We start from the raw sequence: 23,046 nt of genomic DNA on the forward strand, positions 1-23,046 counted from the left end.
ATTATAAAGCCACATTATATTGTTAATTTGACTAAAGTTATTACTTTAAGTTATTACCTTAAAGTTATTACACTTCAGTAAAAAATTACGGAGAGAGTAACTGAGAATGAGATTACTTCCCACAGAAACAGAAACACGGTAAATTTTACCATATCTGGTAATTATGTTATGACCATACATTTTTTCTCACTGTAGCATAAATTAACAATAAAAATATTTATTTTTCCAGCATTAACATATGTATTGGAAAACTAACTTGAACTTAAAATAATTACTTTTGAATCAATGATATAATATATATCAACGATGAAATAAAGTCCCCATTTGTTACAAATTCCAGAATCTAGAAATTTTTTTTTTTGTAAATATATGACATTATCGTCTTTTTTTTTCAGATGATTTCAAGTTCCGATCTTTATATGTACTTCTCAGAATAAGATTATAGTTTGCATTATTCTCTTTGCTGACAAATGCTTTATCCACTTTTGATTCTTTAAAAGAAGGGGAGGAGAAAGGCCCACCACATAAAATGTCAACTCTCTCCCTTTCTCTTGACCAAAACAAAAAATCGATTGCTTCACGAAAATCCGGAATAGGCGCAGGTTTTCCTGCGCTCACGTGATAACACTCATCTCTCTCGATCCCGAGAAATAGTAATCCCAGAACCAGGAGAAAACGGGGGTCGAAAGGCTCTGTCCCGGAATAATGCTTAGAAGATTGACGGAAGAATAAAAGAAGGAAAGAAAAACGTTCTATAGTCACCCCATGGCACTTTTTTTTAAACGCTGAAAGAAAATGGAATGTCACTCACAGAGAATACAATCGTTAGATGTTGTTGTTTGCAGACTGAATATAATCGTCTGCTTTGTTGGTTTGGTTAGGCCGCAGTGTGAGTGATAAATTCTGAGATAGAATTTTTTGAAAAGTGATCGTTTGACAGATTTTGCACCCAGTGGAACAGAGACCCCACCGGCGATGGATGGTGGATGATATCATGCAATAAAAAGTCGTAGAGATAAAGTAGATGTTTTTAGTGCTGACAGTTCTCTTTTTGTTTGAAATCGAAAAAATATCCACACCATAAGTAAGTAGATATTTAATAATTTATCACTTAAATAAAATTAAGGATTCTATTTTATTGTTATTTGGTATTATTTCCATAGCAGCTTTTAAAAATTGTCATTTTTAATAATTTTTCAAAGTAGATAAACATTGTTAACAAATAAATGATATTTAAAACCCTTTAGTTTCATACTTTGATGTTGAATATTTAGCTACTATAATATGGGATAAAATAACTGCCTTATTATGAAATTTATAATGTAATTACGAAAACTATACATTAAAAACAACTATATTATTACTAAAAATGTATCTTTTAATCAGTATCTATTGATAAAATTACTAATTTAATAAAAAGTTGTGCATTTTCAACTAAAAAGTTGGATTTTCAACTGACAAAAAATTAAATAAATTTTACATATGAACTTGAAATTGCAAAAGCAGAACAGGACCACTGAAGTTTTTCCAGTAAATTAACTAAAACGCGACGGCACTAGGTAACTTTAGGATATGAAGGTGATTAGCATTTCTGAATTATATTACTCCTTTATACTAAAACGCAAAAATCTTTAAAAAAAGAATTGATTTAGTATATTGTTAAAAATTTCATATCAAATTACGGTATAAGGTACCGGCTCTTTTGATGCATCATCCGTAAAATTAATTTTGACCGTAAAATATTATGCTGTAATTTTTATTATAATATTTTTAGAGTGAGTCAGTAAAAAAGATTTATTTGTTAAAAATATGTGTATTTTCAACTAAAAACTTGGATTTTAAACAAACAAAAATTTAAATAATTTTTGCATATGAACATTATTTGATTTGTAAAGGCAAAACAGGAGCACTGCAATTTGCCAGTAAATTAATTAAAAAGAAACGACACTAGATAACGTTGGCATATGAAGGTTAATGCATTTCTACATTATGCTAGTATTTTATGCTAAAACTCAAAAGTGTTAAATTTAATAGGTTGAGTACACACTATAAAAAATTCCAGATCAAGTAACGGCATAAAGAAAGTACCAGCACTTTGGGTGCATCATCGGTAAAATACATTTCTAACGTAAAATATTATACCAAAATTTTTATTGTAATATTCCCTTAATTAGAGAAACTTAGTAATTTTATGGTAATTATTACTATAGAAAATATGATATATCAGACGTTTTGTTCCGCAATGCGTTTTGGTAATAATGAATTTTGCAGTAAAAAGTACCGACACTCTGAGTGTCAGTACTTTTTACCATAATTTAATCCGGGAAATTTTACAGTGTAGTTCTCAAACTTTTCCTATTTATTAATTTATTCTGGTTATGGATTATTATTATTATTACATAGTAAATGCTAATTAAAAATACTATTTTTAAGCTAAAACTTTTTATGGAGCGTTTTAAAGTTATTTTCTGGAACAATAGGACTAATTTCGTTCAAATTTTGGGTTTTGGAGTAAAATATTATTTAAATGAAATAAATGTTAATTGAATGTACATAATATTAAATTTTTATTAAAAGCCGCGTAACAAATTTAAGTAAAATATCCGTGTTGTTTAGCAAAGACATTTTTGGTGAAAAAACCCTTGATTCAGGTGATGAAACCAAAATGTATAATATTTATAAACTTTTCATATGGTAACTTTTCTGTTGATTTGGCAACGGTTTTACCCGGAAATCCTTCTTTTTAAATTGCAGCTCTTATTAAACATTCAGTAAAATATACAAAACTGAAAAGTAAATTCTACCTAATAATTGGTTTTTATGCTGTGCTTCAAGGTATCATAATGAAACTACTAAATTTTTCTACACTTACAGAAATTTCTCCTATACTCTATTTTATATTTAGTTTTACCAAAATCATTACAAAACACTTTCTTAAAAAGTACCTAGCTTTTTGTTATTCCCATAGAGCCAGAAACATAGTAAATTTTGCCAGATTCTGGTAGTTTTGACAATACTTTTATTAGTGTATGAATACACTAATAAAACTTTAATAATACTTACCATTTTTTATTTTTCTTTAATTCCCTGGCAAAGAATTCCTTCGAAGTTAAACTTTGTGTTTACCGTCCCATCTTCGTACGGTAAAAATATGTTGATAATATATGGGCCGTTTTTCAGAATATATATACATTTAGAAGAAAAAACATTTCTTAAAAAATTAAATGTTTGAATTATTATTTGTAAAAATTTCAGCTGCAGTTGGAATGATACTTGTCGAGATTAAAACAGCAGTGTATGTTTTGATTTTGAACTTAAAATAAAAATAATAAAACATGCACTTGAATTTGCATTTTGTTTCCTTCTGTTACTAATGTTCAAAAGAGTTTAAATGAAAAAAAATAAGTTAACTGAAATAATAAAAAATTCCCAATCAAGTCAAGTTTAAACTGCAAATCACTAAAAATGCTTTTTGATAAAATATAGAGGGAAGTTAAACTTAATAAATGGTGAGAAACTGATTGGAAAAGGTACGGGGAAGGCTGACAGTTTAGATAAATTTTAAATGCTCTTCCAAAAGCACTGAAATATAGTAATAAAAATAATGATACTAATATAAAACTTAATATTTCATAAAATATTAAATTATAAGTCGCTAAATTAAGTTATCATGAAAACAGGAAGAGTAACAGATGGAAGAAAGGAAATTGCAAGTCAATTTCTTTGGTTAGATTCTTTTAAAAAAAAGAAATGTTTATAAAAAATAGAAAAACGTAATTTGATCTTAACAATAAAAAACGTTGTGACTATTAAAACAATAAATTTAAAACATTTATGCTACTAGCAGAGGAAAAAGTGACAAAAGATAGTTACATTGTCAAAGATTTATTATTTTAGAATACAGTAAATAAAATGATGTGGATAATTCCATGAGCGCCAAAGCTTTGGAAACAGATATTGTACGCTGCAGTGTTCAGATTCAAGAGCATGTAGGACTAATCACAATTTAAGGCGGTCTTGTTGGGACAGTTGACATTAGAAACTAGGATTTAAAATTAATGCATTATCTAATTCATATTAGCTGATTTTTAAAAATTCGCTTATATATATATAAATATATATATATATATATATATATATATATATATATATATATATATATATATATATATATATATATATATATATATATATATATATATATATATATATATATATATATATATATATATATATATATATATATATATATATATATATATATATATATATATATATATATATATATATATATATATATATATATATATATATATATATATATATATATATATATATATATATATATATATATATATATATATATATATATATATATATATATATATATATATATATATATATATGTGTGTGTGTGTGTGTACATATATTCGCTCGCTATTTGGTCTGTAAATACTTACTCATTTTTAAATGGCTGTAAGATGTAATTTTTTCCCTTTTTTGTAAGTTGTCTGATAAAATCAATTAATCCTAACATAACTTCACTTAAATCAGCTATTACTATTTAATTCATCGGCTACGAGTTACCTCTCTTTTATTTTCATGATGAAGCTTATAAATTAGTAAAGCTCATGGAAGTTACTCTTAAATTCCTATTAAAATATAAACAAATAAAAAACATATGACGTTATATAAAGTGTTGCAGTTGCATTCCGACTTTGCAAAACTAGCTAAAACATCACATTTAATAACTCAGAACCTCCACATGGTTTTTCTGAAGGTAATCCGATCAGACAACTAAGATAGTGAACCAGTTTACATATAAGTTATTTAATGGGAAAGCTATTAAAAAAACAACAAAGTGATCTTTGGTAATAATCACATATTAATGCAACAAATATGTAAAAAATATTTATTTTTTAATATTACGTTTGCATCCTGACTTTGTAAGACTGGTAAAACATCATATCATATAACTGACAGCTTCCACATAGTTTTCTAAAAACTGGTAATACATCATATAACTGACAGCTTCCACATAGTTTTCGAAAAACTGGTAGTACATCATATCATATAACTGACAGCTTCCACATAGTTTTCCAAAAACTGGTAAAACATCATATCATATAACTGACAGCTTCCACATAGTTTTCCAAAAACTGGTAATACATTATATCATTTAACTGACAGCTTCCACATAGTTTTCCAAAAACTGGTAAAGCATCATATCATATAGCCGACAGCTTCCACATAGTTTTCCAAAAACTGGTAAAACATCATATCATATAACTGACAGCTTCCACATAGTTTTCCAAAAAATGGTAATACATCATATCATATAACTGACAGCTTCCACATTGTTTTCTTAAAACTGGTAAAACATCATATCATATAACTGACAGCCTCCACATAGTTTTCCAAAGGGGAATCTGATCAGAGAACTAAAAAGGTGAATCTTTGTGAAGCTGAATAAATTACCTTTTAGGAATCGTGTGACTGAGGTCTTTTGTTGTAGAAGGAGATGGCAAAAGGCATCTTGGCATATTTGACAAATATTAAAATCACAGTTGGAAATATTATTTTGAAACAAAATACCTAGTTTTTTAAGTGTGAAAGACAAAGATTAAGGAGTTTAAAACTTTACATCGTATAAACTCGCTGGATAGCCACCAAAAATATAGCATAATATGCATTAGCCTATAAATGTAATAAAAAGCCGTGATCTTTTGGGTAATATATAACAAATTATTATTTACCAGACAACTCTGCTCATAAATGAAAAGAATAAGATGATAAATGAAATGAGTGAGTTCCGTTGAAATAAAAATTATTAAAAAATTGTATGCAGAAAAAGCCGATAATTAATATTCCTAAATTCGCGATTTGGCACTGTTTTGGGAAACGCCCATTGATATTACAAATTTAAAAAGTGTAGATTAGTAATTCTAAAGAGAAAAAATGTATTTTTTAAGAAAGATAACATAAACATTTCAAATAACAAATGATAAAAGAAGACTTGTGAATATTTAATGGATAAAATATTCACAAGCCTTATGATAACTTTTGAATATTTAATCCATAAAAAATATGAACATTTCAAATAATAAATGACAAAAACGTGAGATCATTAAATATCCACAAGTCTTCAAATGGGATTGGTACATTTTTCAAAATATTATTGTTTGCATCTACCTAGACAATAATCAACCTAAACAACATTGTGTTTACATAAAAGAAAATTTACGTCTAATGGAAATTGTATTTTTTATCGTATATAGTTTCTGTTAATTAAAAGTATGAATAGATTATTTTATTTTGCTTTTAAAGGAAGATTCCAAAAATGTGAATTAATAGGAAAATAATCTCTAAAATGATTATATTTTCCGTAAAAAAATAATTAATGTTTTTAGTCTAGCATGAAATTAAGTCAGTAAATTGGCACTTTATCCAAAACTTCATTTTTTATTTGTTGTTATCTTTCTCTATTACTTTACAATATATGGTATATAAACGTTAGATAACTCTTTTTATATTGAGAAAAAAAAAGGATGACCAAAACCTCCAAACATTTACCGTGATTCTGGCTTTATGGAAAAACCAGAAAGCACGGTAAATTTTACCGAATTGCTTTGGTAATGATTTTGGTAAAACTAGTTATATGACATTGTTTTGTAATATATTTTAAAAATTTGGAAAATGGTGTAGAATTTCGTAATTTTATTATGACACCTTAGAGCATAACATGAAAACTAATTTTTTCCGTTTAAATTTATTTGTATTTTTACTAAATATTTGGTAATAAGAACTATAATTTTGAAAACCAGAGTTTCCTGTAAACCGTAACCATATGTACGGAAACTGTTATCATATGAAAGGTTTAAAAACAGCATATATAATTTTCGTTTTCAGACTAATTTACATTTTTTTTCACCGAAAATTCCTTATTCTACAGTACGGTAATTTTACAAGAATTTTTTTCTCTGTGTAGTCTTAATCAAAAATTTCCATATAAAAACTTTCTATTTTTAGATGATTTTGCATTGTTAGATTTATCTAACTTATTTTATTAATTATATTTCAAGTCCTTCAAAATAAATAGAATTGCCTGCAGCATAGCTAAGTTTATGTTTAAAACATTTACTTATTTAATAAACCAATTATAATTACTAAGATTTCCCTTTTTCTCTAAATCGAAGCAATTTACGGATTTCCTTTGCAAGATTTCCCCTAACATTTAGGCTGAAACACGATGAAATTGTGGTCATTCTCTCTCGTGATACTTTTTAAAATGATTAAATAAAATAAATTTGCTTGCTCTCTTTAAAATCTTGTGCCTGTTTGTTCTGCTCACACGTCCATGACTGCAAATCTCAGATGATGACACTGTTTCCTGTTATATGCTCCGAACAAACATTTTATCAAAGTGATTATTGTCACTTTTTCGAAAATACGAATTCCGTCATTTTATTTTTTTCAAAAACAAAAGAAAAACCTCTTTGTGTTTAATGTATCTAACTTTTTTAATGACCACTTTACATGGGCACCATATAGGTGGCACAACACAAGGACAGATAGATAAATTACATCCATGCCCAAAGCAGGATTTGTACCCCGGATTTGCTACTAGGCTAACTCCTTGACCACCATGCAGGCAGGTCGGCTTAAATCGTCACTTTATTTTTGATTATCTATTCTAGTTTCGTCATTCTAGTTAACAGTCTCCCACAATGCATCACGATGAAGTTTCGAGTTGAAGAAACATTTTCGTCATTTTTTGGGAGTTCGCGTTTCGTCGCATATCACGTACGTGATTTCGTGACGAAATGATTCGCAAAATTAACAAAATACAGCTCAAAGTTTGCTGAATCGTCGAAAGTGGGAGTTTTATTTCTGAGAATGATCTTCTTATTGTTACTAAATCAGAATAAGATTCTCAAAATCGAAAAATTTTCAAACCATATTTAGGCATTAAATTATTTATTTTCTCTTTCGCTCAATAGGAACGCAAAATGAATTTCTGCTCAACGAATATAAACTGTACTTCACTATTTTAATCTCTCTAATGGTAATAGCAAGATTTAAATTTATTGATTACGTTTCCTCAGTTACACAAAAAAAAACGAATTTAATAATGTATACGAGAGCAAGTTTAAATTATAAAAAATTTTGTCGAGTTTTGAGAAATGAATATTACATGAATCTTAAATTACGATTTTAAGCAAATTAAAGAGCGAAACGCGTTATTTTATTTCGCGTGGCCTTATAAACTTAGTTTACGCTGACCTTTAAATAAATAATTTTATTCCAGTTTTTTTTCATTTTGAAAATTCAGTGATTTCATCTAATTTGATTTTGAAAAGTTCAAAGGAGCTTGCGTCGTATACTTTTAAAATTGTCGAGATGTTTAATACAACGTATGTTTCTCATGAATCGGAAATATATGTTAGAAGTATGAGAAAGGAAGAAGCTGGTGTTAAACATATTTATAAATTTTTATTAGAAAGTCGTATACTTTTAAAATTGTAGAGATGTTTAATACAACGTCTGTCTCTTATAAAACGAAAATATATGTTAGAGGTATGAGGTTAACCTTTGAACCTTTACACTTTTCCTAACACACATTTATTTTAATATTTTTTTTTACCCCATCACCAATTTTAACTGTATTTGACTAAAGATTTTACAATCAACATGTGATTAGAATTAGTCAAATGTTGAATATTCTTACTGGTGATCTAAATTACTCAATTTTGTGGTGTAGCCTTAGATAACCATGGCCGATTTCCTTTTATTTCTGTTTTTAGCATGCATGTTTTATAAAATATTCCTGTACGTAAACATAAGGGTTAAACAACCGTGGAGGCGCAGGGGGTAGAGCGTTCCAATGAGGTGAACCGGGTTCGAATCCCAGCGAATGCTGGTCGATACGAATTCCGCACCCGACTCGCACCGAACACAGTGCTGACGTAAAATATCCTCAGTGGGAGACGGATCATGGATTAGAGTTCATGTAACGTAAATGCTGACTGAGTCCATCATAGCGACCTCCACGAAGGCAAATTGCTCCTAATACTTGATACAGGAGTTGCCTTGTCTTCTGGATTGGGTTCAAAATTACAAGGCTACTGAGTTGAACACTGGTAGTCGTAAGCCCACAATTGGGTAGGCTGTTTAGCGATGGTAATAAAATGCAATAAAATAAAGCGTAACTGTGCTTATGTTTTACATCAAATAAATAATCTTTAAATTGAATGCTTTTAAATTGAAAAGTAGCCCACACAACCATAAATGAGGATAATTGATAATGTTTTAATAATTTAAAATGGGTAATAAAAGAATTGTAAGAAATTCCGGAATTACGGAAAAAAGTTTGAAGTTTTCGTTAAAATGGATTTTATGGATGATGCACTCAAGGTGCCGGTACTTTATACCGTAATTTGATCCGAGATTTTTTGAAATGAATACATATCATTATTTCTTAAGTATTCAGCAAAGTTTATAATCATATAGTGTAGCTTATTAATTTTCTTAGTATTTCAATTATGATATATTTTTCTTCTGTTTCTAAATTCATAATCCTTACAGAAAAGCAATAGCACGCATGTTTCTTTGAATCTTATAGATTTCAAAATTGCGTGGCCATTAGAACTGCAACTACCTTGCATTTTTAATTTGATGAAGGGAATCAGGAGAAAGAAATACACGCCCTTGATTTTAGCAAATAAAGTTCAGTGGAGCAGCCTCGGCACTGATTTGCGACACTGATCGATAGATGCCGAAGCGCCACTTCATTTTATAATCGTTCACCGAATAGCTACCTTTTCCGGTAATAATTCTCAAACGTTTTGCGAACGTCAACGCTCTCATTCGGTTCATAAGATTTATTGTCTATCTGCTAATAGAGCCAACTCTTTCTAACTTTTATCAATACATTATCGTAGCCTTTAAACGCTTGGAAAAGTTTTTGGCCATTTCATTTACTACACTGTTAAAATTTCCATTCTACGGTAAAATTACGGTGAAATACTCGGCAGCAGTCTGTGCATCCGATTAAAAGTAAAACTTGCGTTTTTTACATATACGGTTTTCAAACCGTTTACTACTAGTATGATTAAAAAACTATGAATACAAAACTATGCGTTTTTTTTGCCGTTTAAAACAAGCATGATTACAAAACCGTAAAAATTAAATTTAACTAGACATTGGAACTAGGCTTTTCGTTAAGTAATGGCGATTGGAGTTATTTTGTGTTATATCAACAAAATTCTTTTTTATCGTGTCCATGGACAATTAAATTTCCTCGTGTGCCTTCAAAATTGCATCCTCTAGCTCCAATACATCATTATACTGTAGAGGATCTCACGAAGTTCTGAAGCCAGTTGTAAAACATATGGGGTAAGGGCTGGGCACTCGAGAATGTGATCTGGAGTAAGTTGGATATTGGTACAGTTCTTGCAGGGAATATAAGTTCTTATTTTGTCGGGAAGAATTTTCATCCCTTTAAAGTGGTTTGCTCTTAGTCTAGTAATTGTTGATGTTAAGATTCTGGAACAATCAAAGTCTTTTATCAAATTAATCGTGGAATGTGGTTAGTTTATCCGGTTATTTCACCTATCGTAAAAGTACTATCGTATTTTGTATTTCGCCATTCAAAATTACATTATTTAAAATGATGTAAAACAAATCGCATGCCTTACAATTCAAAATTTTTTCGACTTCTATTAAATAAAAGTGTAAAAAATAATAATATTTACTAAAAATTATTTAATAAATATTTACTAAAGGTTAGCAATAAGGGGTTCAAACTTTGGATCACTCTCCTGATCAAACTATGGGGACCATATTTCCCGTTTTGCGACTACCCCCTATTTTTGGGGGTCTAAAATCCAAATCCATCGAAAAAGCTGCATGTTTATTCATACAGTAAGCTTTTGTGTCTGATTTTGTAACTTAAAATGTCGTCTGCATGAATTAACTAGCATATTTGAGATCACTCCCTTAAATCCTTATCAGATTGTAATCTAAAACGTGAAGATAGAATCAATGGTTAATCTGGATAGTGCGTTTATTTTTTTGAATGCTGTATTTAAGTTATTAATTAGCATAATACAATATTTGATTTGTCTGTAAGCTTTTACACCAACAAAAAGCTACTTTTTCCATGCCAATTAACTTAAGATTCAATTTGCATCTAGGTAAATTTTTTGTTCATTAAGGGCCTATACTTTATTGAGTACCTCATTCGATGGATATAAATGGTAAATTTAATTAAATTTGGTCCAGACTGTACTACCATTAACGCAACACCTTTTCTTTACTTTCTAATTAAGTGGAATGCATTAAATTTTTATATTGTCTCCTTATTCGAAGTTCTTTCAGTTGGAAGCTTTTTAATGGACAGCCTAATGGAAGGAACGCTTAATTTCTGGTGATTGCAGTCTTTTCATTTCCAACTTGTTTAACTACTTTCCTTAACTTGATTATGAAAGAAAACATAGTTTACTATGATTAGTCTTGTTCTAAAGAAACTAGTTTTTAATTTATTTTTAAGTGAATGAAACGGTAGCTTTAAAGCTTTTCAGTAAAGTTGCTTTCTTAAGATGTTTTTCTTTACTGTTCACCATTAACATACAGACTTTTTTTCTGTAATGTAGCATAATCGATAATGAATTCGATTTGAATTAAACAAATATAAATACTTATGATTCGATAACTTAAAAGCATTTAAAACTGCTTGTTGAATAATAATATTATTCATTTTTTAAAGAAATTCTTTTTTATACACTTATTAGGGGATTAAGATATTGTTACTGTGTTCTTGACAAAACGTTTCTTAAAGAGTATTGTTCACCATTACCTTAGATTTTTTTTTCTAATAATATAGCTTGGTCGATGAAAAATTTGATTTGAACTAAACAAATATGCACTCATGATCTGATAGTTTGACAATTCATAGCAGTTATTAATTAACAGTATTGTTCACCATTTACATAAAAAAAATTTTCGATGATGTAGCATAATTGACGATTAATTTGATTTGAACTGAACAAATATACATATGATTTAACGGGTAGACTATATTTGAGGGTGCCCCTTGATTCTCGCCAAGTCTTGATCACGGTTAATCGCCAAGCTGGGCGGCGATGTTGAAACCCAATCATGATTCTGATTGGTTTAGATTTTAGCGTTATTTTTAAATGTTCAACGGTATAAGTAATTTCAGAGGTCCGTTAGTTCAGCGTTGGATACCGGCTGGTAAGGTTACTTTTGAATCTGGTCAATAAGATCTAAGGTATGTGGGTAATCATAAAAAGGGATTTAAGAAAAAAATGTCACCGCTAGTCCGGTATTACAGATCGATTCGTATTTCGTCGAGTTTATGTGGCGATGGAGGTACACAGATTCTATTCATGATAAATTTAGACAGTATCTAACTGCTATTAGATAATTCTGTGCACCTAAATCTGAGAATATTCAAGCTTAATGAAGAAATGAGTTTTTTTTCTTCCTTTTCTTTCTGCGCCTATTCCATTAATTTTTGCTTTGATTCAAAATCCTTTTTAATGGGTTTATTAATTTTGCTTATATTGGGTTCATTGAAAGTTTTGGCCGATGTTTTGTTGAAATTTTCCAATGTTTTATTGAAATATCATTATGTTTTGGCTGCCATTCCTGTTACCACGGTGTTCTGCGCAAACAGGAATAGCGCCATACATAAGCCGCCAATTTCGCCAAGGGGCACCCTCAAGTACATTTTCCCTGATTTAACAGTTCACAACAGTTTTAACAAAAAATATTGTTCACCATTAGTATAAATATTTTTTTTTCGACGATGTAGCATAATCGATGATGAATTTTATTTGAACTGAACAAATATACATTTGATTGGACAGTTCACAATAGTTTTAGCAAGAAATATTGTTCACCATTAACATAAAGGTTTTTTTTGATGATGTAGCATAATCAATAATAAATTTGATTTAAACTAAATAAACATACATTGGATTTGACTTTTTGAAATCATTTAAAACTGCTATTATTATTCATATTCTAAAGAAATTTTTGTTGACCTATTTATTCTAAGTGAATTAAAATATTATTATTGCGTTTTTCACAAAACAGAAAATTTAAAAAAGAATTTCCGATTTTATTAAAGGGTAACATTAGCATGAATGTATTTTATTCACTTGGTATGATAGTTTGATAAATGATGAATTGAACTTGAACTCAAACAAATTAATTTCTTTATTTCTAATTAAGTGATATGCAATAATATTTTACGTTGCGTGTTCAATTTGAAGTTTTTTTTTTCAGGTTAAAGCTTTTTAACACATTAAAAAGAAGAATGCTTAATTTCTTTCGATTGTGATCTTTTTCCTCTTAACTTACTAAACTACTTTCTTAAATTTGATTTGAAAAAAAAAACATCATTTGCTTTGATTATTGTATTCTTGTTCTAAAAGAACTAGTTTTAATTTATTTCTATTAGATTTAAAGATTTGGAGCATTTCAGTAGAACTATTTTGCTAAGAATATTTAATATTTTTTTCTTTCTTTATTATCCATATTTAGCATAAATGTATTTTTCTTTTTATTTGATGCAGCATAATCGATGAGGAATTTGATTTGAACTCAAAAAGTTTATTTCTATATTTTAAATTACATGAAATGATTTTTCTTCCGTCAGAAACTTTTCAATGGACAAAATTAAGAATGGAATGATTAATTTCACTTCTTTTCTTTATAACTTACTAAAATTTGATGTGGAAAACAACATAATTCACTATTATTCTTGTATTAAAAAAAGTAGTTTTTAATTTACTTTTAAGTAGATTAATAAAGTTAGCTCCAAGTTCTTTTCAATACCATTATTTTTGCTTTTTAAATAGAACTTAAATCAAAAAATTATATTTTCTTTTCTTATCAAGGGGAATATTTAAAATATTAATCAAAGGTTTAATGTAAGATTTTTTAAAATTTGAAGCTTCGTGAAGCTTGGATTGTTGACCTAATTTAAGGAATACGTAATGTTTTGCAAATGCAATATTTTTCTTTAAAATTACTATACTTTCTCGAAGTTCATTATGAAAAAAAAAACGTTAATACGATTATTGATGTTCTAAAGAAACTAGTTTTAATTAATTTAAAGTGGATAAAAATATAATTAGTGATTTTTAGTAAAGTTTCTTTGCAAGCAACATTTAATGTTTTTTTTCCCTTTTTCTTAATTTTTAAAATTGACTGCTTGCGCTATCTAAGGCATGCGGTAGTGTATATATATATATATATATATATATATATATATATATATATATATATATATATATATATATATATATATATATATATATATATATATATATATATATATATAAGTTCAACGAAGAATAAAACAAAGAAAAATAAAAGACATATGAAAATGGGGGGGAAATAATAAGTAAAAAATAACAAACAACAGTTTATTAAAAATAATAAAAAAATTTTAAAAAAAAAAAAAAAAAAAAAAAAAAAAAAATCATGAAATGTTAATTAAAAAACCGGAAAAAAAGGATATAATCTTTTCTTCAGCCCACACGATTATATCCGCAAAACAGAGTGCTTTCTGATATTGTATCAATAAAGCCAAAGCTAAATAAATTAATACAATAGTGTGAGGAGCACTCAAAAAATTTTTTTAAAAAATAACAACAAAAGAAATAGATCACAAAAAGTACAAATAAGTAAAAATAACATGAAAAAACAGATAATAAAATAAAATAAAAAGAAAAAACATTAAAAAGGGGAGACTATAAAGCGAGCAGCAAAATCAGTTCAACTTACATGGACGAATATTTTTCAAGAATGATTTAAAAATGTTTTCGCAGAAAGATTGCCAGATTACAAAATATGAAAACAAAAGCGCAAATCGAGTGTAACAAGAGGGTTTTAAAGTGTCGTTCTTACTGCACTGTTGAAGTGATTTGTTATTCTGAGTTTTGATTTGTTAGTTACCAAGGATGGGCCCGAAATGGATGTGCGCAAGGTAATATTATACTGGATAATTTTAAAAATTGATCATAAATAGTTTTAGAAGATAGATGTTTATTTAAGAAAAAGTATAAAATAGAAAAGAGAAACATAAATTGCCTGTTTTGCAGATAATTTTAGCCGCGGATTTGCACGAAATGGATTAGTACATAGAAAAATTATTTAAATTATCAAAGAAAAAATTCTTTCAATAGATAATTTTGACACGGATTTGCCCGAAATGGATTTGCACATGGAAAAATTAACAAAGAAAAAACCTAAGTAGATAATTTTAGCCACGGATTTGCCCGAAATGGATTTGCACATGGAAAATTGTATAAATTAATAAAGAAATTTTTAGAAAACAATTTTATCCACGGATTTGCCCGTAATGGATTTGCACATGGAAAAACTGTATAGATTAACAAAGAGAATTATTTAGTAAAGGAATTTTTAGTAAATAATTCTAACCACGGATTTGCCCGAAATGGATTTGCACATGGAAAAATTATACAAATTAACAAAGAAATAATTTTGGCAATGGATTTACCTGAAATGGATTTGCACATGGGAAAATCATAAAAATTAACAAAAAAATGTTTAATAAATATATCCACCAAAATATACGATTAATTCAATGATTTTATATAAAATTTTATTACATTAGTTGGGTATCCATTGTTTTTTATCAGATTTTGAAAGAGTTTATCAATTTGTTTTTTGGATAAATAAATATTACTACATATTCTTTTAATTCTGTTCATTTCATTAAAAGTGGTATTTAAATAGATGCTCCTAGAAACATTAGAATTCCAAGTAACTAGTTTATTAATATTAAAATTAAAATCATTTCTTTTATCGTATAAATCAACAAAGCAGATATTTTCAACTTTCATAATACCCAAATCCAAAAAATTGAAATTAATGTTATCATCATGATTACGAAGTAAGATTAATTCCTCAGGGTATATATCACTCAATAAAACAGTAAAATCTAGGAAATTAAAGACAATTAAGTCATCAATATATCTAAAAACAAATTTAATACTAAGAGTAAAAATTTTTTCATAATAATGCAAAAATAAGTTAGCTAAGAGAGATGAATAATTAGATCCCTGTGGTATTCCATTAATTTGAAGAAAAATATCCCTTCCATTGTAAAGATAATTATTAAAAAGACAAAGATTAATCAGAATTTCCCAATAATCAAAATCGCAACAAAGGGTATTTTTAAAATCATGGTAATAATTCAAAAGGACATCTTTTAGTTTAGAAAGGGGAATGCTATTGAAAAGATCCTGGAAATCAAAAGTCGCAATAGAATTAATTTTATTATGTTTAATGAAATCTAAAATCGGTTGATTATTAGTGACAATCCAAGAGAAACCTTCTTTAGTAATATAGTTAATAATCTTATTTAAGTAGTTAGAGAAAAGGGTGCCAGGTTTAGTTAAATAAGTATTAGACCCACATGTGATAGTTCTAAATTTTACTGGAATTTTATGAAATTTAGGACTGATAATTAAGTAAGGAAATTGTATATTGCTAATTTTAATTTTTAATCTCTTGTAAAAAGCTAAAATTTTTTTAATGACAATATTATTATTGAAATTACTAAGTTCAAAATTTTTACTATTTTTTAATTCCGTATTTAAAAGTTCAGCATAGAATTTTTTACAGAATATAGCATAATTATTGTTAGCTTTGTCTATGGGAGTAATTACAAAATTTTTTTGAAGTTGCTTAATTGATTGAACAATATTAGAAAAATTTGTTGAATTGTTATACTTATTTAAATTATCCTTATTATTGAAAATAAAGTTTTTAAAGTAATAATAAACTCCCCATTTCCATTCTGTTAGCATACCTAAAGGTAAAGAGAATCTATTTGATATCTTTAAACAAAAACTATTGAGATCATTAAGAAAGTATTTTAGAATCTTTTTGATTGATATACGGTAAATGGGTCTAAACTTTGTGCCTTTTATCATTAAATTCCTAAGTTCCAAGTTTTCTATAATATTTAAATTACCAGTAATAATATGTTTATGATGTTTATCAACAAAATCAAAATATTTATCCTCCTCACAGTGACATTCATAATCGGATATATTAATACTCCCTATATTTTTGCTTATATTATTATAGTTAAATATGGTTCTACCAAGAGATTTGTTATATTTAAAACTTTTAATAATGTTAAAATCTTTTAATGGAAATAAAGCTTTAAAATTTTCAAAAATGTTGTGAAATTTGATCTTATCGAAAATAGGATTTTGAAAGTTAATAACGAAATATAAATTATCTAAACTTTTCTTTTTATTAGGCAAAATTTTGCTCATTTTGGCTTTTATAAGATCGAAACAAAGAATTTTAAAATGTAAATTAAAGAAAGAAAAGTTAATAATAAGATCGTGGAACTTATATATTTCATAATTCTTAAGGGAGAAGACAAAATCTTTAATTGGTTTAATGCTATATTGTTTATTAAAGTCATTTTCCATATTAGAAAGAAATTTTATATTTAATTTGTCACTATTAAGAGAGTTTCTATTACTTCTTGAACCCCGTTTACCTCGATTAGTACGCTTGTCCTTAATATGAAAAAGTGAATAAGTTGATGAGTTATTGTAGTTAATCCAGGGCTAAAGAGAATAGAAGGGCTGGTTCACTCCTTTGAAGTATCTCTTGCCGCGCCGATCCTCTGACGTCACTCTAGTGACGTCACTTTGGCGCAAAGCTCGCACTTTTACTTCAAGAACGGAGCGTTTGGCCTTACTAGCTCTAACTAATATTGGATCATTTCTTTTTGCGAGATATTCTAAGACATTTGTTATTTTCTATAATGACTTTCCTTAGTTTTTGCAGTGAATTTACAAGAATTTAAAACTATTATCTAAATGCCAGTTTGCGCGATTGCAACTTGCAAAAATTCTGATATAAAAACAAAAGGAAAAAGTATAATTTTTCGCGTGTTCCCTAAAGTAAATGAACAACTATGTAAAGAATGGATTCCGAAATGACACAGTTAATATAAAACCGCAATACGTTTATTCTGTCGTAAAGAACTTTTATAAAAATTCATTATCTAAATAGAAACCGCCTCGCTACTTCATAAAGAAAGGCAGGTGAAAAGAATTAAAAAATAGATAAAGTCAAAGAAAATTAAAATGTAAGTCAAAAGTATAAATAAAATGTATAGTATATAGTTGAAATTCTCCTAATTTCATAACATATTTTTTAATATAGTTATTCTAATTATTTATGATTTTTTTAAAAAATTATATTCTCTTCAATTTAAATATCTATGTATTATATCATCGTAAATTTAAATGTCTATAAGCAATTGTAAAATTTCTGATGTCATTATGAACCTAAATTATTATTTTGTTTCAGTAATTAGCGTTTAAGGTTGATGTTTCCTAATGATTAAGTATGAACAAATTGCTATTAACGACATATTTTAAAATCAGGGATTCTAAATTTAACTTAACTTATCTTTATAAAAGAATATGTAGATAAAAAAAGTGTCGATATATGCCTTCATTTTTCTTAATAGTTGAAGTTAAAACTGAACTTTTTGAAATAAAGTATTTATCGTGTCATTTTCACCAACTAGCAAAACATTTTTATAAGTTTAAAATGGTATTTTTTTAATATAATAACCAAGAAAGTTTTTTTTGAACTATGTTTATGAACGGAAATAATGTGTTAATTACGTAAAGTTTGAAGGCTAATAACCAGAAAAAGTCTAACTTATTTTTACAAAGAGAAAGTTACGAAATTATCATATCTTTGCTTGCGATCTCCGAGATCTGTAGACACAGTGACGTCATGAGGAGGGAAATCGTAGCTTCAGCTCTAAGAGCGGAGTGAACTAGCCCTTGTATTCTCTTTAGCCCTGAGTTAATCTGTGTATGTTGGAAGGAATCGTTTAGCCCATAAGGCAAAATTGTTTTATATAAAAGCATGTAGTAATTTTCTTTCAGTAGTCTTAAATCTAAATCCTCTATAATATCTAAGATATTAATTTTGACACTGTTAAATTTATGTACTCTAAAATGATTCAATTCCAAGTTATTGATAGTCTTATTACTGTTAATATCAGAACGGTGTTGATTAATTCGAATGTTAAGTGAGTTACTAGTTTGTCCAACATATTTCATATTACAGAGACCACAGGTTAACATATAAATAACATTTTTAATTTTACAAAAAGATTTGGAGCTAACGTTATAAAGAACAGTATGTTTTTTATCAATATTAGGGCAAGTTTTGCATCTTTTATCATCACACGCTTTATAGGAAGGTAAAGTATCGGGAATAGAATGCAATTCAAAAAATCGTTTGCTTTCGCTTTTGCTTTCAGAGTAGCAGGATGTCGATCCGAAGTTCCCCTCTGATTTAGGCTCTCCGTACCGGGTACAACATGAAGAATAATTTAAATATTGAACACATTTTTTACCAGGCGCTAAATTGTTATAATTGTTTAATTCCATAATAATAGGCTCAAAGAGCAACATCCTAAACACACGTAACGTCCTAAAGACATGAAATTAGAAAAAGGAAATAAAAACGAAAACAGAAGGAGAATGAAAGAAAGTTAATAGTAGATAATATTAAGCGCTAAAGCTGCATTAAATATGATCACTATAATAAATAAATACAAGAAAACACGAAGTATATATATATATATAGTATATAGTATATATATAGTATATATATATATATATATATATATATATATATATATATATATATATATATATATATATATATATATATATATATATATATATATATATATATATATATATATATATATATATATATATATATATATATATATATATATATATATATATATATATATATATATATATATATATATATATATATATATATATATATATATATATATATATATATATATATATATATATATATATATATATATATATATATATATATATATATATATATATATATATATATATATATATATACATAGGACATATTACAATAATAGAAAGCACTCCTTTATGCGGATATAATCGTGTGAGCTGATGAAGAGATAATATCTTCCCCCCCCCCCCGGATATTTATTTATATTTCTTTTAATTTTTCATGTTATTTTATTTCATTTTACTTTAATAATTTTTCTTCTTCTCTTTTTATTATTCTGTAATTTGTTCCATATTTTCTCTATATTTTGAACTTGTTTTTATTAGTTCTATGTACTTGCAGCTTATGAACAGTAAAAAAAAAAACTTATTATTTTTGTTAATTTTCTTCGTCTTTTTCTTTATCTTTTTCGTATTTATTTATTAATTTTCGAAATTTCCTCAGTTTTTCTGCTTCAATTATCTTCTTTTTCATTACTTCTTCGTTATTGAAGAAAATTTTATTCATCTCTCTCGAGATTTTTATTCTATAAGCTCACACTTGAAATAATGATGAAAGTAACAAAAGAAAAAGAAGAAAAAAGAAGTGAGCTTAGATGCTACCAGACTTAAATCTTAACATTTATATAAAATATAAAAATTGTAATTTAAGAAAGAATAAAGCATCTGTTACAATGGCATTAGTCTTGTTAATGATTACTTTTCATTCTTCTTTCTGAGCACACACAATCTGTATGCTAAAAAAGAGTTTAGTAAGATCACCATACTCTATGGTAATGACATTTCTGTTTAATAAGTAAGACATTCTGTTTAATAAAGTTTTGTTTAATAAAACCAAAATGTACTATATTTATACCATTCATTTTGCAATCTTTCCGTTCATATGGTAACTGTTTCTCGGAAATTCTGGTTTTCAAAATTTTAGTTCTTTTTACCTCACATTTTGCAAAAAGTACAAAAATGAAAAGTACATTTTACCAAATTAAAGATTTCTATGTCATGCTCTTTGTTATCATGATAAAATTACCAAATTTTACCACATTTATTTAATTTCAACATACATTATAAAACGTTATTTTACTGTGAATTTTACCAAAATCTTTCACATCGAGCTTTTTGGCATTCTCATAGAGCCACAAACACGATGAATTTTACCATATTCTGGTAGTTTTCACCATTTTTTAGTCTCTGTTCCTAAGTTTAATATTTTTAAGCACAGTTCATTATATTTTTTAATCCAAGTAATCATTTTTTTCTTTTCGTTTCACATATAAAAAATGTGCTTAACGAAAAACTATATTAATTATCCGAATTTTTTCTGTAGAAAATATTGATTTCAAATGAAAAAATTGATGAATGAGAAGCAATCACGTGGTTTAGTGAGCAGTCTCCATGTTAATTAAAAAAGAGCAACATAAATATGTTTTTCTTTATTTATTTGCTATGTTTGTTTGACTAATGGAGTTAGGAATTTGATCTAAAATTTTCTTTTTATATTCTAATATGCAAGCCATATTAAATTTTTATTATATATACTCAATCAAAGCCCTTATAGTTAACGGCTTCTAATGAATGGTACGTTTGAATTCTCACGCTTACAGTATTTTTTATTTTTATCTTATTAAATTACTTTATTAAATTAGTACTATTATTCAAGTTTTAAAAACACTATTTCAATTCACTTTTAATTGAATATATAAATTCCCTTTTCATTTTCATTTTTTAAATTGAATTATTTTGAAGAACATTAGCATTTTATTGCAAAAGTTAACATGAGTATTTTTTATAGATTAGGTTTGTTTGATCGATGGTGAAATGAATTTAAACCAAAAATTTTTTTTCTGTATTTTTAATTTGGATTAAATGCATTTTTATTAAAAACTGTGCTCTTTCAATGTGCTTTTAGTTAGAGGCTATATAATGGACAACTTAATGGAATGAATGATTAATTTCTTACGTTTAAAATTTTTTTTCAACCTGACGTAAACTACTTTCTTAAACTTGATTATGAAAGAAAATATAGCTTGCATTATGTTCAAGAGAAAATGTTTTTAACTTTAATTTAAGTGGATTAAAGGGTAACTTGAATGATTTTAACACAGAAGTTTTAGTTTTATGAAAATTGAAGGATTAACAAAAATATTTTTTGTTGATTTGGCACGTCTTCACTCTCAGAAATAAAACTCTCACGTTTGATGATTTAGCAATCCTTGAGGAGCATTTCGTTAATTTTGAGAATCATTTCGTCACGAAATCACGTGACTTAACTGCTACTCTCAAATATATATAACGAATATGTTTCCTCATCTCGAAACCTCATTGCAGTGCATTGTGGGAGATTGTTAACTAGAATAACGAAACTAAAATAAAGACTAAACAATCAAATATTTAAGGGACGAAAGAAGCTTACCGGCCTGCAAGGTGGTAAAGGAGCTGATTTCGTTCCAGGAAGATCCGGGGTTTGAATCTTGCTTCGGACATGGGTGTATTATATCTGTCCTTGTTGTGTTGTGCCACCAATATGGTACCCACATTAAAGTAATTTTTGGAGAAGTTATATACTTTCGACATTGCGAGGAGTTCTTATTTACTTATTATTTTTTGGAGAAAATAGAATGACGAAATATTCCTTTAATTATGAAGAAATTTGTTTCCTTGAAGAAATGACGATAATTATGTTGTCACTTTAATGGCATTTTTGTTAGGAGCTTATACCAGGAAACGGTTTTGTCAAAAACTAGGAAAATTTCGTGATATTTAAGGATCCATTTTTTACAGAGTTTATAGTGTTGGATTTTGATGCATATAGTATTAAGTTTTCATGGATGAACATCCTACGAAAATATTTTTCGCAGCTTGTGGGTCAATTTTTTCTGCGAAATAGCCTGAAATTTACACTAACTTTAATTTATTCTTCCATATTAGATTTCTTATCAGATTTTATTTTACCAGATGCTGGAATTTCTTTTTCCACAATTATTTATGATCGGTAATCTTTTTATACATGAAAAAGCAATGCTCTAAAAATTCAGAAGAAGAAACAACTCCAGATTATGGCACAATCTTTTAAAAAAAATTTTAAATTTAAAAAAAATTTGGAGAATATTTCCAAAGTTTAAAAAAAATGGAAATACGT

General features: G+C 27.3%; 1 protein-coding gene across 1 annotated transcript in view; it reads left to right on the forward strand.

Moving 5' to 3' along the window:
• Positions 1 to 645: 645 nt before the first annotated feature.
• Positions 646 to 23,046, forward strand: part of LOC107451329 (uncharacterized) — a 95,226-nt gene continuing 72,825 nt past the window's right edge. Inside the window, exon 1 of the mRNA XM_071182327.2 lies at positions 646 to 1,084. The gene's annotated coding sequence lies outside the window, so the exon portion shown is untranslated. The remainder of the gene's footprint in view (positions 1,085 to 23,046) is intronic.

This window comes from Parasteatoda tepidariorum, chromosome 4 (genome assembly GCF_982258835.1).
Source record: "Parasteatoda tepidariorum strain Cologne lab strain chromosome 4, Ptep-v5.0, whole genome shotgun sequence".
NCBI lineage: Eukaryota > Metazoa > Arthropoda > Arachnida > Araneae > Theridiidae > Parasteatoda > Parasteatoda tepidariorum.